Raw genomic sequence first — 12,878 nt, 5'->3', positions numbered from 1 at the left:
GCGCTGCATGTCCTCAGCGGTGACGGCCCAGCTGCGGCTAATGAACGGGTTGAACGGTAAGTCGTTAACGGGGAGTGCTGTCTGACGGGAAGTTGCGGTGATGTAACGGATGCGCTCAGCGCGCGGCTGTCCTTGCTGGCGCTGGTTGCTATTCTCGTTGCCGTTCTGCGGAGTATTGTTACTTGGCTGTTCGGTGCGCTGGCCGGGTTGCTGATTGGTACTGTCGGAAGCGGCCGGTGCGGGTGGAGGTGCATGTGTGCGGCTGTTCTGGCGTGTCACTGGATGGAACGGCTCGTTGTTGAAGCTGCCATCATCATATCCAGTTGTCTGGATGTCCATAGCGTCCTGCGGCACGGTGGCGCTGGGTGTTGCTTTTGGTGTGTCTGCCGGTGCCGAGCTGCTTGTCGCCGTGTTACTGTCTCCGTTAGCGGAAGCTTCGTGGGTGTCCATGTCCATGACTGCAAACGCACACATAATATTGTTACTTTTTACTGTTTTGGGTAGTTATACTTATCAGTGCTGCAGTGTAATACACCTGCAGTGCACTGTGCTAATATATAGTGCCAGAATCGACTGCTGTACACTTTTTTATATATTGCATAGTGCATTATTTTTATACTTTGCACTGCGTTTACTGTAACAGTGTTATTCCTGCGTTGTTCTACACTGTATATACTTTATCAGCATTATTCCGCAGTGATACTGTACATACTCTAACAGTGTCAGTCTTTTATGTATTGTACACTTTAGCTGCTGTAGCAGTGTTATTACTTTTTGACTTTGCACTGGTTGATTAGTCTGTACTCTGTAGTGCGAATCGGATAGTAGTCTGCACTGCTGGTACTAGTAATGGTACGTTCACCATTGTTAATTTTATGTTTACTAGTAAGTAGTTAGTCTTGTGTGTTGTTTAAGTACTCTTATTACTTTCTAAAGTTTTTAGGAAAGCTTCCCGGCTACGCTGTACATCTTCCTCATATTCTTTATACGGTTTTAGTTTTGATATATGTACTATTTGCGTTACTCTTTTGCGTCCTTTACCAGTAATTAGTTTAACATGAGCGTTTCCGTCTGTGGTTAGCTCAGTAATCTCATATGGACCAACAAATCGGAAGGTTAACTTTTGAGTTTCGCCAACAATACGAGTCTCATCACGTACATATACTTTGTCGCCTACGTTAAAACATACTTCTACTTTCTTATCATCGTAGCGTTGTGCATTACTATCATGTACTTTCTCCGTTAGTACTTTCGCATACTCATGTGCAACTTTCCACTGGTTGCGGAGTTCTTCAAGATACTTTTGTATCGTTTTGTCCCCTGTTTTCTCTGGTACTTTAGGTGTTACTATGTCAATAGGTAGTAACGGTTCTACACCGAAAAGCAGATAATAAGGTGAACTATCTGTTGTAGAGTGTTTCGAAGTGTTATAAGAAAACGTAACAAATGGCAAGTGTAGTGCCCAATTGGTTTGCTCTTTATTGGCGCACAACGTTAATTTTTCTGCAAGATACTTATTAAAACGTTCAGGTATACTATTACTTTGAGGATGATAAGCAGTAGTTACTCTATGATTGACACTCAGCAACTTTGTTAATTCAGTAAATAAATTACTCGTATATGCTACACCTCGGTCTGATGTTATATACCGAGGCAAACCAAACGGTATAATTATATTATGTATAAAGAAGTCTGCTGTTTCCTGAGCGCCGGTCGAATGCACGGCTTTGGTAACGACATAGGGTGAAACGTTTTCGACCGCTACTATTATATATTTCTTTCCTTCGGTGGCGTGGAAAGGACCGATGTGGTCAAAAGACCAACTTTCCAATAAATTGTACCGTTTAATCTGCTGCAAATATCCTGACTGAGGAATACTGCTACTATTTCGCTGCTGACACAACTGACAAGCTTCGCAGTAATTTTTTACGAAATGTAACATCCGTGGAAAATAAGATCTGCTCTTCATATGCTCCCATACTTTTTCAAAACCCATGTGTGACGCGGTAGGTGCATCATGCAGATTATATAATACTTGTGCGCGCATACTGTGAGGAATGCACAGTAGTAATTTCCGGTGTCCTTTCTGAGATTTTACTTTGTATAAGATGTTATTGACGATGCGAAAACCGTCAACCTTTCGCTGAATACTCTTAGGAGAAGTAGAGTACTTGTCAGAGCTGTTAATAATATCCTTAATGTTGCTAATGAAATTATCAGATTCTTGTTCGTCAACGAATTTCTGCGTAGTCGGTAGTAAACACGGGTCAATACTCGTACTATATACAGGAATATCACAATCGTCTGTGTTATCAGCCGGCTCGAGTGGATTGCGACTTAATAAGTCGGCGTCCTGATGTAAACGGCCTTTCCGGTAAATTACTTTGAAGTCGTACTCTTGTAGTAACAGTGCCCATCGGTTAAGTCTGCCCTGAGGTTCTTTTAAGTTCAACAGAAATTGTAAAGCGGCATGATCAGTTATTACTACAAAATGTTTGCCAATTAAATAATGTTTGAACTTTTTGATGCCAAAAACGACGGCAAAAAGTTCTTTTTCAGACGTCGGATAATTCATCTGGTGCTTGTCTAGCATTTTAGACGCATAGGCGACAACATGCCACCCGTCGGCATGTTGTTGCTCCAGGATGGCACCTACTCCGATGCCGGAGGCGTCGGTTTTTAGTTGAGTAGGTAATGCCGGGTCAAACGGTTTCAATAGCGGCGCTGTTGTCAATGCTACTCTTAATTCCTCGAAAGCTGCTTGTTGGTTTTCGCCCCAGATAAACGGTGCGTCTTTCTTTGTTAGCTCGATAAGCGGTTTACTCAGCCCCGAGAAATTTTGAATGAATTGCCTGTAGTACGATAATGCGCCTATAAAGGATTTTACTTGTTTAGCCGTCTGGGGGCGCGGGAAGGCAGATATTGCAGCTATTTTAGCTGGATCAGGGCTAAGACCGTGTTTACTTATAATATGACCCAAAAATTTAATTTTTTCGAAACCTATTTCGCACTTTTTCGGTGATATGGTAAAGTCTGCTGCTGTGGCTGCTATTAGTACTTCCTCTAAAAGTTTGATGTGCTCAGTAAAGTCGCGGCCACCTATTAAAACATCATCAATATAGCAAATTACTGATTGCCACTTTAGGTGTCCTAAGATACTATCCATGGCTTTCTGGAAGGTAGCGGTACCTCCAGAAAGACCAAAAGGAATTCTCAAAAATTCATACTGTCCATCGGGTGTAATGAAACTTGACTTTGGTATATCGCTTTCTTTCATCCGGATTTGCCAAAATCCAGAGTTAAAATCAAGGGATGAAAAATACACTGAGCCACTAAAGCTAGAAATCGCGTCATCTACGCGCGGCAGTGGCCACATCGGCCGGTGCGTAACGTTATTTACCCCGCGTAGGTCTACACAAAAACGCGATGCTGAATGCGGGTCTTTTTTCTTTTCTAATACTACTGGAGCGGCCCAGGGTGACGTAGATTTTCTAATTACTCCCTTATTTAGCATTTCATCTACTTGTTTCTGTATCTCAATACGATGCGCAAAGGACGTGCGCCACGGCATCCGTTTTATCGGTTTGCTGTCACCTGTGTCGATCTCGTGTGTCACTTCGGAGCACAAGCCAAGCGGGCGGGACTTGGAGGGAAACACATTTTCATATTTGACAAAAAGGTGCACTAACTGGTTTCGCTGTTCGGTAGTTAAGTTTGGGTTAAGGTTAAGATTTTTTATATGCTCGTTTAATTCATCTCGGCTAATACTCGTACCAGGTTGGAGATTGTTGCATTCTACCAGTTCCTCTGCAGCCAGTGTTTCCACATAACCAATTAACAAGCCTTTCTTTAATGTTACTGGTTTGTCACTGAAGTTGGTAATTACTGTACTTCCTATTCCATTTTCAATAGATATTATGGTGTTCGCTACACCAACCAAGTGTTGTAACAAAATATTCTTTTGCCCGATGACAATCGCGTCTCCGTTGTAGCTGTCAGGTGCCGTAAACTGTACGACTACACCGGTTTTCTTAGGGATTTTCAACTTTTTGCCGAGTTTAATGTGAGACTGCGACCAAGATACATTGGAATGTACAGGTACTTTTGCTGAGCCACACTGATCAACAATATCAGGCGAAATTTTGAAAACAGCAGGTGTGTCATCGTTAACGGAGTCAGTAATAGTATCGGTAGTTACTGTAACAGTATGATCAAGAATAGTATTTCGCAAAGTAACGGTGACAGGTGGTGCTGGTTCTACTGAAGCTGGTAGAACCGCTTTGTGGTCATCGTTATTTCCGGTGCTGCAGTTCGTGACCGTTGCTTTAGAATCATCAGACGCGGAATCACTACAATTCGTACTCGTATTTGTAGGAACAACATCAATACTCGTATCAGGTGCATTAATCGCTACTTGTGGTGCTGGTACTTCAGGTACTACGACTTCTGGTATTTCAGATATAGCTGGTAAGATACCCTTTGTACGTAGTAGCGTAAGAGTAAGGCCAATTTCGGTTGTTACTTTGTAATGATTGAACGAAGTTTGTGGGTAGTAGTTGTAATTTCTAGCCATACGATCTTGTATATCTTTCGGTAAAAACGACTTCTTTACTCTGTCGGGCTTTTCGAACATAATTTGTCCGCGGTGTAAATTGATACTGATTTTATGCTCTTTTAAAAAATCAGCACCAAGGATTATAAATTCATTAGGGAGGCCGCAAACGATAAAGAATTTGTGTACGGTGTCAATTACTCCTACTTTTACAGTCGTACTAGTTGTGTATGTCTCCGGGCATTTAAATCGATCCGAAATAGTTGTGAAATGTAAATCAGGTGCGCCTTTCTTAAAATGAAAGAATTTAAGATTAATTGCTCTTGCTAAACTCTCGCTAATAATGCTGCAGCCTGCACCAGTATCGAAAAGTGTTCTGACCTCGTGGCCGTTTACTATGGTCGGTGCATAAGTAGGTGTGCACGTAATAGGCATATCGTAACTTGCATACGGAGACGTTTTACTTTTTTCTATATCGATGCTACATATATAGGTTACTGTTTGTTCTCCAGGTCGTGCTTTTACTGTAAAATATTCTGACAGAGTCGTACTTTTAGTCGCATCTGCTATGGTATGTGGAGGTGGTAATACACCGTCTGTACCTCCTTTCCACAACGGCATCATGCGTTTCCCTGAGGTGTTGTCAAGAAGGTTTCGCCCATTTCATCTAAGTTTCCCTTAATGTACTTGTTGTACTGCCGTTCTACTTTGAGGATAATGTCAGCTGGACACGTTTGTTGTATGTACTGTACATCATTCGGTGTGACTCTCGTGCACTCAGAAAAACCATGCCTGAAATCTTTACAGAATGGGCAGAATAGCTTGCCGTTTCCCAGCCTGTAGCTATCGAAATGTATCACATTCTCAGGTATTCCACTCTTCCAATCTTCCTTGCGGCGGTCACGTGACTCGGAGCGCTCCTGTGAGAACTTACGTCTTCCTGTACTGTCAGGTTGTGGTTTGCGCCCGTCAGTACGATCACGTGAGTAACGGTTACTACTTACGTCTCTACCATCTCGGTTGTTACGATTGTGGCTGAAGTCCCTGCTGCGGTCTCGCTCTCTGCTGAACCGACGTGGCTGATACTGTGCGCGGCGGTCACTAATACGATTATACTGATTAAAACGCGAACGGTCGAAATGTTTACTCGTACTTTGTAGTATGCCGTATGGACTGGGTGACCGTTGACGCCAATTACTGTCGTACGAACTGCTGTCCCGATAATGTTGCCTGTCACGGCTGTCGCTACGGTTATGATACTCGTATTCTCGGTTATTGCGCGGTGCCGGTGTTGGCGGGCTGGCATATGACACATTTACTGTTGTTTCGGTTGAATCTACTGTAGCGAGTTTTCCCAAAATGTTACGAATCTCAGTAACAGAGTTGGCATTAGCTGCTATGAGAATTTTACGGTACTCGGGGATACCAGAAATAGCACGCTTAATCTCCGATACCTTATACTCTTCGGGCATACGACTATCGATTTCTTGAAACAAAACCAACATGTCATCGAAAAATTGCTGTACATCATCACCAGGTTTCAAGCACTTGCGAGAAAGTTCTAGTCGCTCTTCAGGGAGATACCGGGTTACTAGTTTATTGCGCCAGGCATCATAACTCAACTCTTTGTTAGTTGACCATTCAGCTTCAAAGAATCTGCGCGGCGCTTCGCCTAAATAGTTCGGCAGCATGATTACTCGTCGTTTATTGTCCCAATCTAATGTACTAGCTACTCTCTCAAATTGCTGAAAGAAATTACTGATCGTATATTCAGGCTTGTTGTTGAAAACCTCAATTTTGAAATCTTTAGGCAAAAGTTTACTATGATCTAGCTTAACAGCTGCAAGCGCATTCACGATATCTGCAAGATTATTATTGGAGCTGGTACTCGTAGCATTATATGCAACTGGATCATGTAATACTGTACTCTTATTATCCGCAATAATGGTATGCTTTACATCAGGTGTACTGGCAGTATACTGTACATGGGCGTGATGCGGTGGGAATATAGCTGTATTCTCTCTCTCACGCTCTTTACGTGCTTCAAGCAGCTGTAGCTGCAGTGCGGCAATCTCTTCAGCATGCCGCGCTCCATGTAGCTTTTCAACGAAGTTATATGACTGCTTATGCGATTCCATCAGTAGCTGGTCTAGATATGCTCTGCCCTGCGCGTCTGGCATATACTGAGTTAACGTACTATATAGTCTATTCGCTTGCTGTAAGGCATTCTGCAACTCAGGAGTACTGTTTACCAGGTGCTCACTGTCAGGTCCACACTGTTTAGAGTGCTAGGCTGTTGTAGGAGAGCGTCCTCTCTGTCCTTTGACAGCTGCGCAACCGAGCCAGCGGTCGCGTTGGTCTGATTGCTCTTAACTGGTGTGGTGTTGGCCTGCGATGATGCGTTGTTGTTGCTTTTCTCCTGCGCAGTATCTTCTTCAGATCGTCTACGCTCAGATTCTGAGCACACATGTAATGTGCAATTGCTGTCTGTAGTTTGCTCTTGTTGTCAGCCTGCTTATACGGTACTTTATACTGTTGTGCTATACTCTGTAGTTCAACCTTCGTATAAGCAGACAGAGTGTCGGATAAGTTCTGATGTTTGTCCATACTGTCCAAGAAAAACTATTCAACTGTAAACGCTAATGGTTTCTTTCCCAAGCCAAGAATGCTCTCTTTAGAGAGAAAAGTTTTGCTGGCGAAGTGAAAACGAACGCAGGTCAAGAAAGTCTTATACCATACCGGTAAAATCAAATGCACACAAAAGTACTGTAAAGTGTATAATCAACACGGAAAAATTCGGGATCAAAACTGGAATAATTGCTTATTAAGTTCATACAAACAATGTGGAGGTTGCTGTTGCAAATTGCCGATACTGCTATTAAAGTGAGAGGATAAAACAATAATTATCTTTTCACGACTGAGTACTGTACTTAAGTATAATGTTAAAGTTTAATCTGTTTGCGCTTACCCAAATGATGTGTCTTTACTTTCGGGATGCGGTATGCTGCTAGGTAAGACGGGATTTCCGGTCCTCCGGTAAACAGTCGCCGAGGCGTGGTCGCTTGAGACGGCTGTGGGAGGTTGATTTCTTGCGCCGGTGAGCTGACGCAGTGTTACTCGTAGTGATGCCGGTGTGGGATGCGCCGGCAAAATGTTAATCCGAAAGGCGAATTAATAATTCCGTAAAACAATCGTTGCTGTTCAACGACACCCAGGAGCTGCCATGCAATGACAACTTCTAAGCTGTCCCTAGTGGAGTGGGTTACACACCCGTACCACGATCGGAAGTGCTGGTGGTGTTAACGAATTACTTTAAGATCGCTTATGTAATTAACTCTTAACGAAAGCCGGCAACGGAATACATTGTCAACGCGTACCCACACATTTTAATCAGCTGAAAATCATTGGGGAGAGCAAGAATGATTTTAGATAAGTTAGACATTTCCCAAACCATTGTAGAAATTCATGATGAAAGTGAACATCCGTACAAGTGCATATTCAGATGTTTCCGCTTCAACTAGCACCAATGAAATGCTCATCATTATTACTGTAACATTCCAGATCTTATTTGTACGGCTACAATATGTTGAGCTGCAAAGATGCTGTCGAGTCTCCGTTATGTATTGCCCTGTGCAAGTTAATCAATTTTATCGTGGCTGGTAAGTTACTGGAGGAGCTGAGACGTGCTCTGTTTGGCGCTAATTTGATTGCCCTGTCAAAGTAGGATGGTGGTGTTCGGCCAATTGCTGTGGGTAATGTTTTACGAAGACTGGCAGCCAAGATTGTCGGAAAGCGGTGTGGAAAGAAAGCGATGGAATTATTCACTCCCGTCCAAGCTGGATGTGGTACACGCGGGGGAGCAGAAGCAGCAGTACACGCCGTTAGAAGTTTCATTTGCGAAGAGAACGACGACCTTCGAGTTTTGTTTAAAATCGACTACAGAAATGCTTTTAACACTGTCCGTCGTGATGTCATGTTGCAGGCTGTTCTAGAACATTTTCCAGAATATTTCCCGTTTGTTTTAAGTGCTTATGGAGCATCGTCCGTGCTATCTTGCAGCGGTAGTGACGAGGACGTGTCATCCGCCACGGGGATCCAGCAAGGCGATCCGTTAGGACCACTGCTTTTCTGCCTCGTCTCCCTACTGTTCTGCATTCATTTGTCGTCGAAACTGAGGGTGCTTTTCCTGGATGACGGTGCTTTGAGAGGTACAGTGGATGAAGTGGCGGGCGATTTAATATCGATCACTGCGGCCAGCACCGCGGCTGGACTCGAACTGAACCCTTCAAAGTGCGAAATGCTGCTGATTGGTGGAACCCTTGAAGATCCCGAAGTTGCCTTGAACAGGCTGCATTCAGTTGCTCCCGGTGCGATTGTTTTGCAGCCTGAGACGGTAACGTTTCTTGGTGCTCCGTTAACTGATGAGGCGGTAGGTCAGTCACTGCAACAGAAAATTGCTTCGCTAAAAATTTTTACAGAACGCTTGAAATTACTAAGCGCCCATCATGGATTCTACCTATTACGGAACTGCTTGTCCATCCCGAAGCTGATGTACACGTTGCGCTGCAGCCCGTGTTGGAAAGTACCGGACCTGTTGGATGAATTTGACAAGAACTTAAAGGATGCTTTGGAAGTAATTACGAATACCAAGTTGGATGGACTTGTGTATACGCAGGCTATGCTCCCGGTTGCCAAAGGTGGTTTGGGTGTGCGACGAGCGAAAGCATTGGCTCCTTCGGCCTTTTTGGCTTCCATGCATTCGACTCGCCAGTTAACACTTTAGATCTTCCACGGCAACAGTGAACTGTTGGTCAGCGATGCTTGTGATAATTGGAAGCTGGAATCTGCATGTGAAGAGTTACCGTTGGATCTGACACGTGTTCACCAATGCGTATGGGATAACGCGGTAATACAAAAGGATGTTGACACCTTGTGGAATAATGTTGGTGACAATAAAAGAGCCGAAGCACGTCTGAGAGCAGTCAGCACGAAGTACGCCGGGGCCTGGCTTAACGCCCTTCTGCAAGTGACGTCCCATACTAACGGCTGTCCGCGGTACCACTTCCAGCGCGGGGCTCCATCCGGGCGCTTTCCGTTTTCGCGCAAAAAGCCAATGGGCTCCGGATATGACTCCATGCCGGCATTACATAGCGCTCGCAATATGATATCGTTAATGCCGTTATGGCGTTCCCTTCTCCCGATGCACTTCTTGCACGCTAACCCATGGTATCCGTTTTCTGCAACCTCTTTACCACATCTCGCACATGAATTCTGCTCCACGATCTTAGCGCCAAGCCATAGGCCAACGGAAATGCGGAAAGTCTGATCATCCAGAAAGTTACCAAATACTTTCGCGGGAGACACTATGGCGGATTCATACATCGACGCAACCTCAAAGTGTGCTGGCGCCTCCGCCGAACTGGCTTGCCGTGAGAAGAATGGAAAATACAAGTCGCTTACTGATTGCTGTAATATTGTTCCCTTTGCATGTGAGACTTTTGGCACTTGGTGTGAGACCGGCATTGTTACTTTAAAGGAGATCGGAAAGAAGTTGTTTTTAAGAACGGGCGAGAATCGCTCTACTTGTTTTTTGTTTCAACGTTTAAGTTTGGAGATTATGCGTGGTAATGCTATGAGTGTATTGTGCACTGTCCCTTCCCATGTTAATTGGGACAAATTCTTCATTGGATCATATTTGTTGAGCGAAGCTCGCCTTGTACATATTGTGAAATAAATCCTAATGAACAGTGTTAACTGGATTACTGAGCAATGCAGATAAATTTTTTGATTAATTTCTGTAAACATACTGTCAATTAATGAGCCTTTCGCGGGAAAAAGTCTTTTTTTAATTTTTGTGCTGCTGACCGGTGGTCAGTTTGATAACCATCACAAATGTAGTGGCGGATAGTCCTTTGAAAACTGTATAAATTACAATGTATCTTAGTCTGAAAATTCAGTGAATGTAAATGCAATAAAATAAAATACAGTTTGCCATGAGTACGAGTTAGCCAGTTGGCGTCCGATTGATTGCTGCCGTACGTTGTCATCACATCGTCACACATTTTCACAATCGCGCCGTCTGCCTTACTGACAATCCCATCATTGCGGCCGGCCTAACAACTGCGGCCGTGATAAAAACACGTGATGAGTGCTGGGACATATGATGGGCTAAATTTATTGTTAAAAATGAATTCGCGTGCCAGATATGGAAAAGATGTAGCGGAAAACGGGCACCATGAGCTAGCCTGGAAAAAAAGTGTATCGGGAGTATGAAGTATAAACGCCATAATGGTATAAACGACATCATATTGCGAGCGCTATGCAACGCCGGTATCGAGCTACACCCGGAGCCTGTGGGATTCTTGTGAGAAAACGGAATGCTGTGCGTGTGTTATGTACGGTGCTAACTGGGACAAATCTTTCATCTAAAAATACTGGCGTGAGCGGTGCTCGTATCTGCAAATGTTGTTAGTAAAATCATCAATCTAGGCAAGGCTTTGGCATCCACTCATGTGTATTGTGTTTACAAATATCGACAATATCTTGACAAAGTGGAGCATCCCCGATGTGATCTGGTGTGGAAACCGGAGGTCAAAAAGCCTTCCGAAAATAATTCCGGCTGCCCCCATTAACGTGCGGTAATGGTACTTTTGAAACCGACAAATCACAACGATCAATAATACTGTCTTGCAGTGTTTACAGGATAGCTGTTGCTTCAATTGCCAACCAAACGAATTAGGAAAAAGGGCGTACGGACAACTGAGCGCACAACCAATTTCATGATCTGATAATTTGAGATATGAAAATGAATTGAATTTGATAATTCGATACTGAGCCAATTCGATAATTACGGCGGCACTACGCTTATAACGGGAAAACGCCGTTCATTAATTTTAGGAAATCAATGAGTACTGCAATGTCATACGAATCAGAACCGTGCTGCAAGCGCGTCATCGTTGCTACGTTCGCATACATAAGGATTCTGTCGTCGGTTTGTTGGGTGGTTGTAAACAGAAACCATCTTAGTATTTTGTATAGAAAAATTTATACAAGAATTCTTGTACCTACAATTGCCGTAGCCAAGCGGGTACGCAGCTTGCTGCAGCTTCGTTAAATACTGCAACGTATTCGACCATTTTTCTGTAGAGGGATATTTTGGTTTTGGAGAGGGCATGTCTTTACTAAATCATGAATCCAGCGGCTAACAACAGCACTGGTTCCCAAAATGCCACTGTCGTATGCGCTGCGGAATTCACTCTGCTCACTCTGTCGCCGATTGGTGTCGGGACATTAGTCATTAACGTCATGATTGCGGCGGTGAACGGAACGGTACTGATGTTCTACTTCACCAACTGTGCCGTGATCAAGGAGTTTCACGTCTACGTTGTTGCGCTGTTGAGTGCCAATTTCCTGTTTGCCGCTGTCTTTGGACCGCTGGATGTTATCAATCCACACGTTGGAGCGTGGTGTTGGGGCTCCCATTGGTGTACGTTTCGCCTGTATTCCGGCACTGTGGCCATCACTCTTCAGTATTTTATCCATACCACCGTCGCCTTGTGCCGCTGTAGCGCGGTGCTCTTTCCCGTACAGTATCGCGAGCGGCACACCACCCGTCTCGCCGTCGTTCTCTGTACTCTGTGCTGGATAGCCGCTCATCTCCTTGTTGTCCCGATTCTCCTTATGGATGCTCTACTTTACCGACAACCGGAAACGCTGGTTGGCTGCGACTTGAACTACCAGATGCTGCCGGTACAAATCTGGTCGTATGTTTATGAAGCCGTGACCTACCTTACACTGTTCCTGGTACTGGCTCAGTATCCGACGGTTTTGTACATTCGCCGCAAACGTAACCGGACCCTACGGCAGGTTGGGCCCGCCGGATCGAAGAAAATCGGTGAGCCTAGTTTTATAAAGCAACTGTTCTAAATCTCTGGACTATCCGAAACGGTAATATCTATATAATATAAGTCTGAAGACGTACGAGCCTGTCAGGAATTTCAAGGGAAATGACCCGGTACATGATACCATTAAGTGTGCATGGACGAAAACTTTCACTTTCGCGCACTTCCAAACACTTCTGCTGTTTTTTTATAATATTCTGTAGCCAAAAGGTTTGTGTACATACTTCGAATGCTGCCTTATATGGGCTCCCCTTATATTACTCTCCCTTATCTGGGCTCCCGGCGAGTTAGCAATGCCCGTCAAATTAAATTTATCGGATTTATAGCAGAACCTTTTTTCTACTTCTTTCAACCATAAATTTTGAAGAAACCATAAATTTTAGAAAGATTTTGAATCTGTCGTTGATGCAACCTGAGCACTTCGA

Source organism: Paramacrobiotus metropolitanus, unplaced genomic scaffold, assembly GCF_019649055.1.
Source record: "Paramacrobiotus metropolitanus isolate TYO unplaced genomic scaffold, Prichtersi_v1.0 Parri_scaffold0000007, whole genome shotgun sequence".
NCBI classification, from domain to species: Eukaryota; Metazoa; Tardigrada; class Eutardigrada; order Parachela; family Macrobiotidae; genus Paramacrobiotus; species Paramacrobiotus metropolitanus.
The sequence above is the reverse complement of the archived record's forward strand: the minus strand, read 5'-3'. Positions refer to the sequence as shown.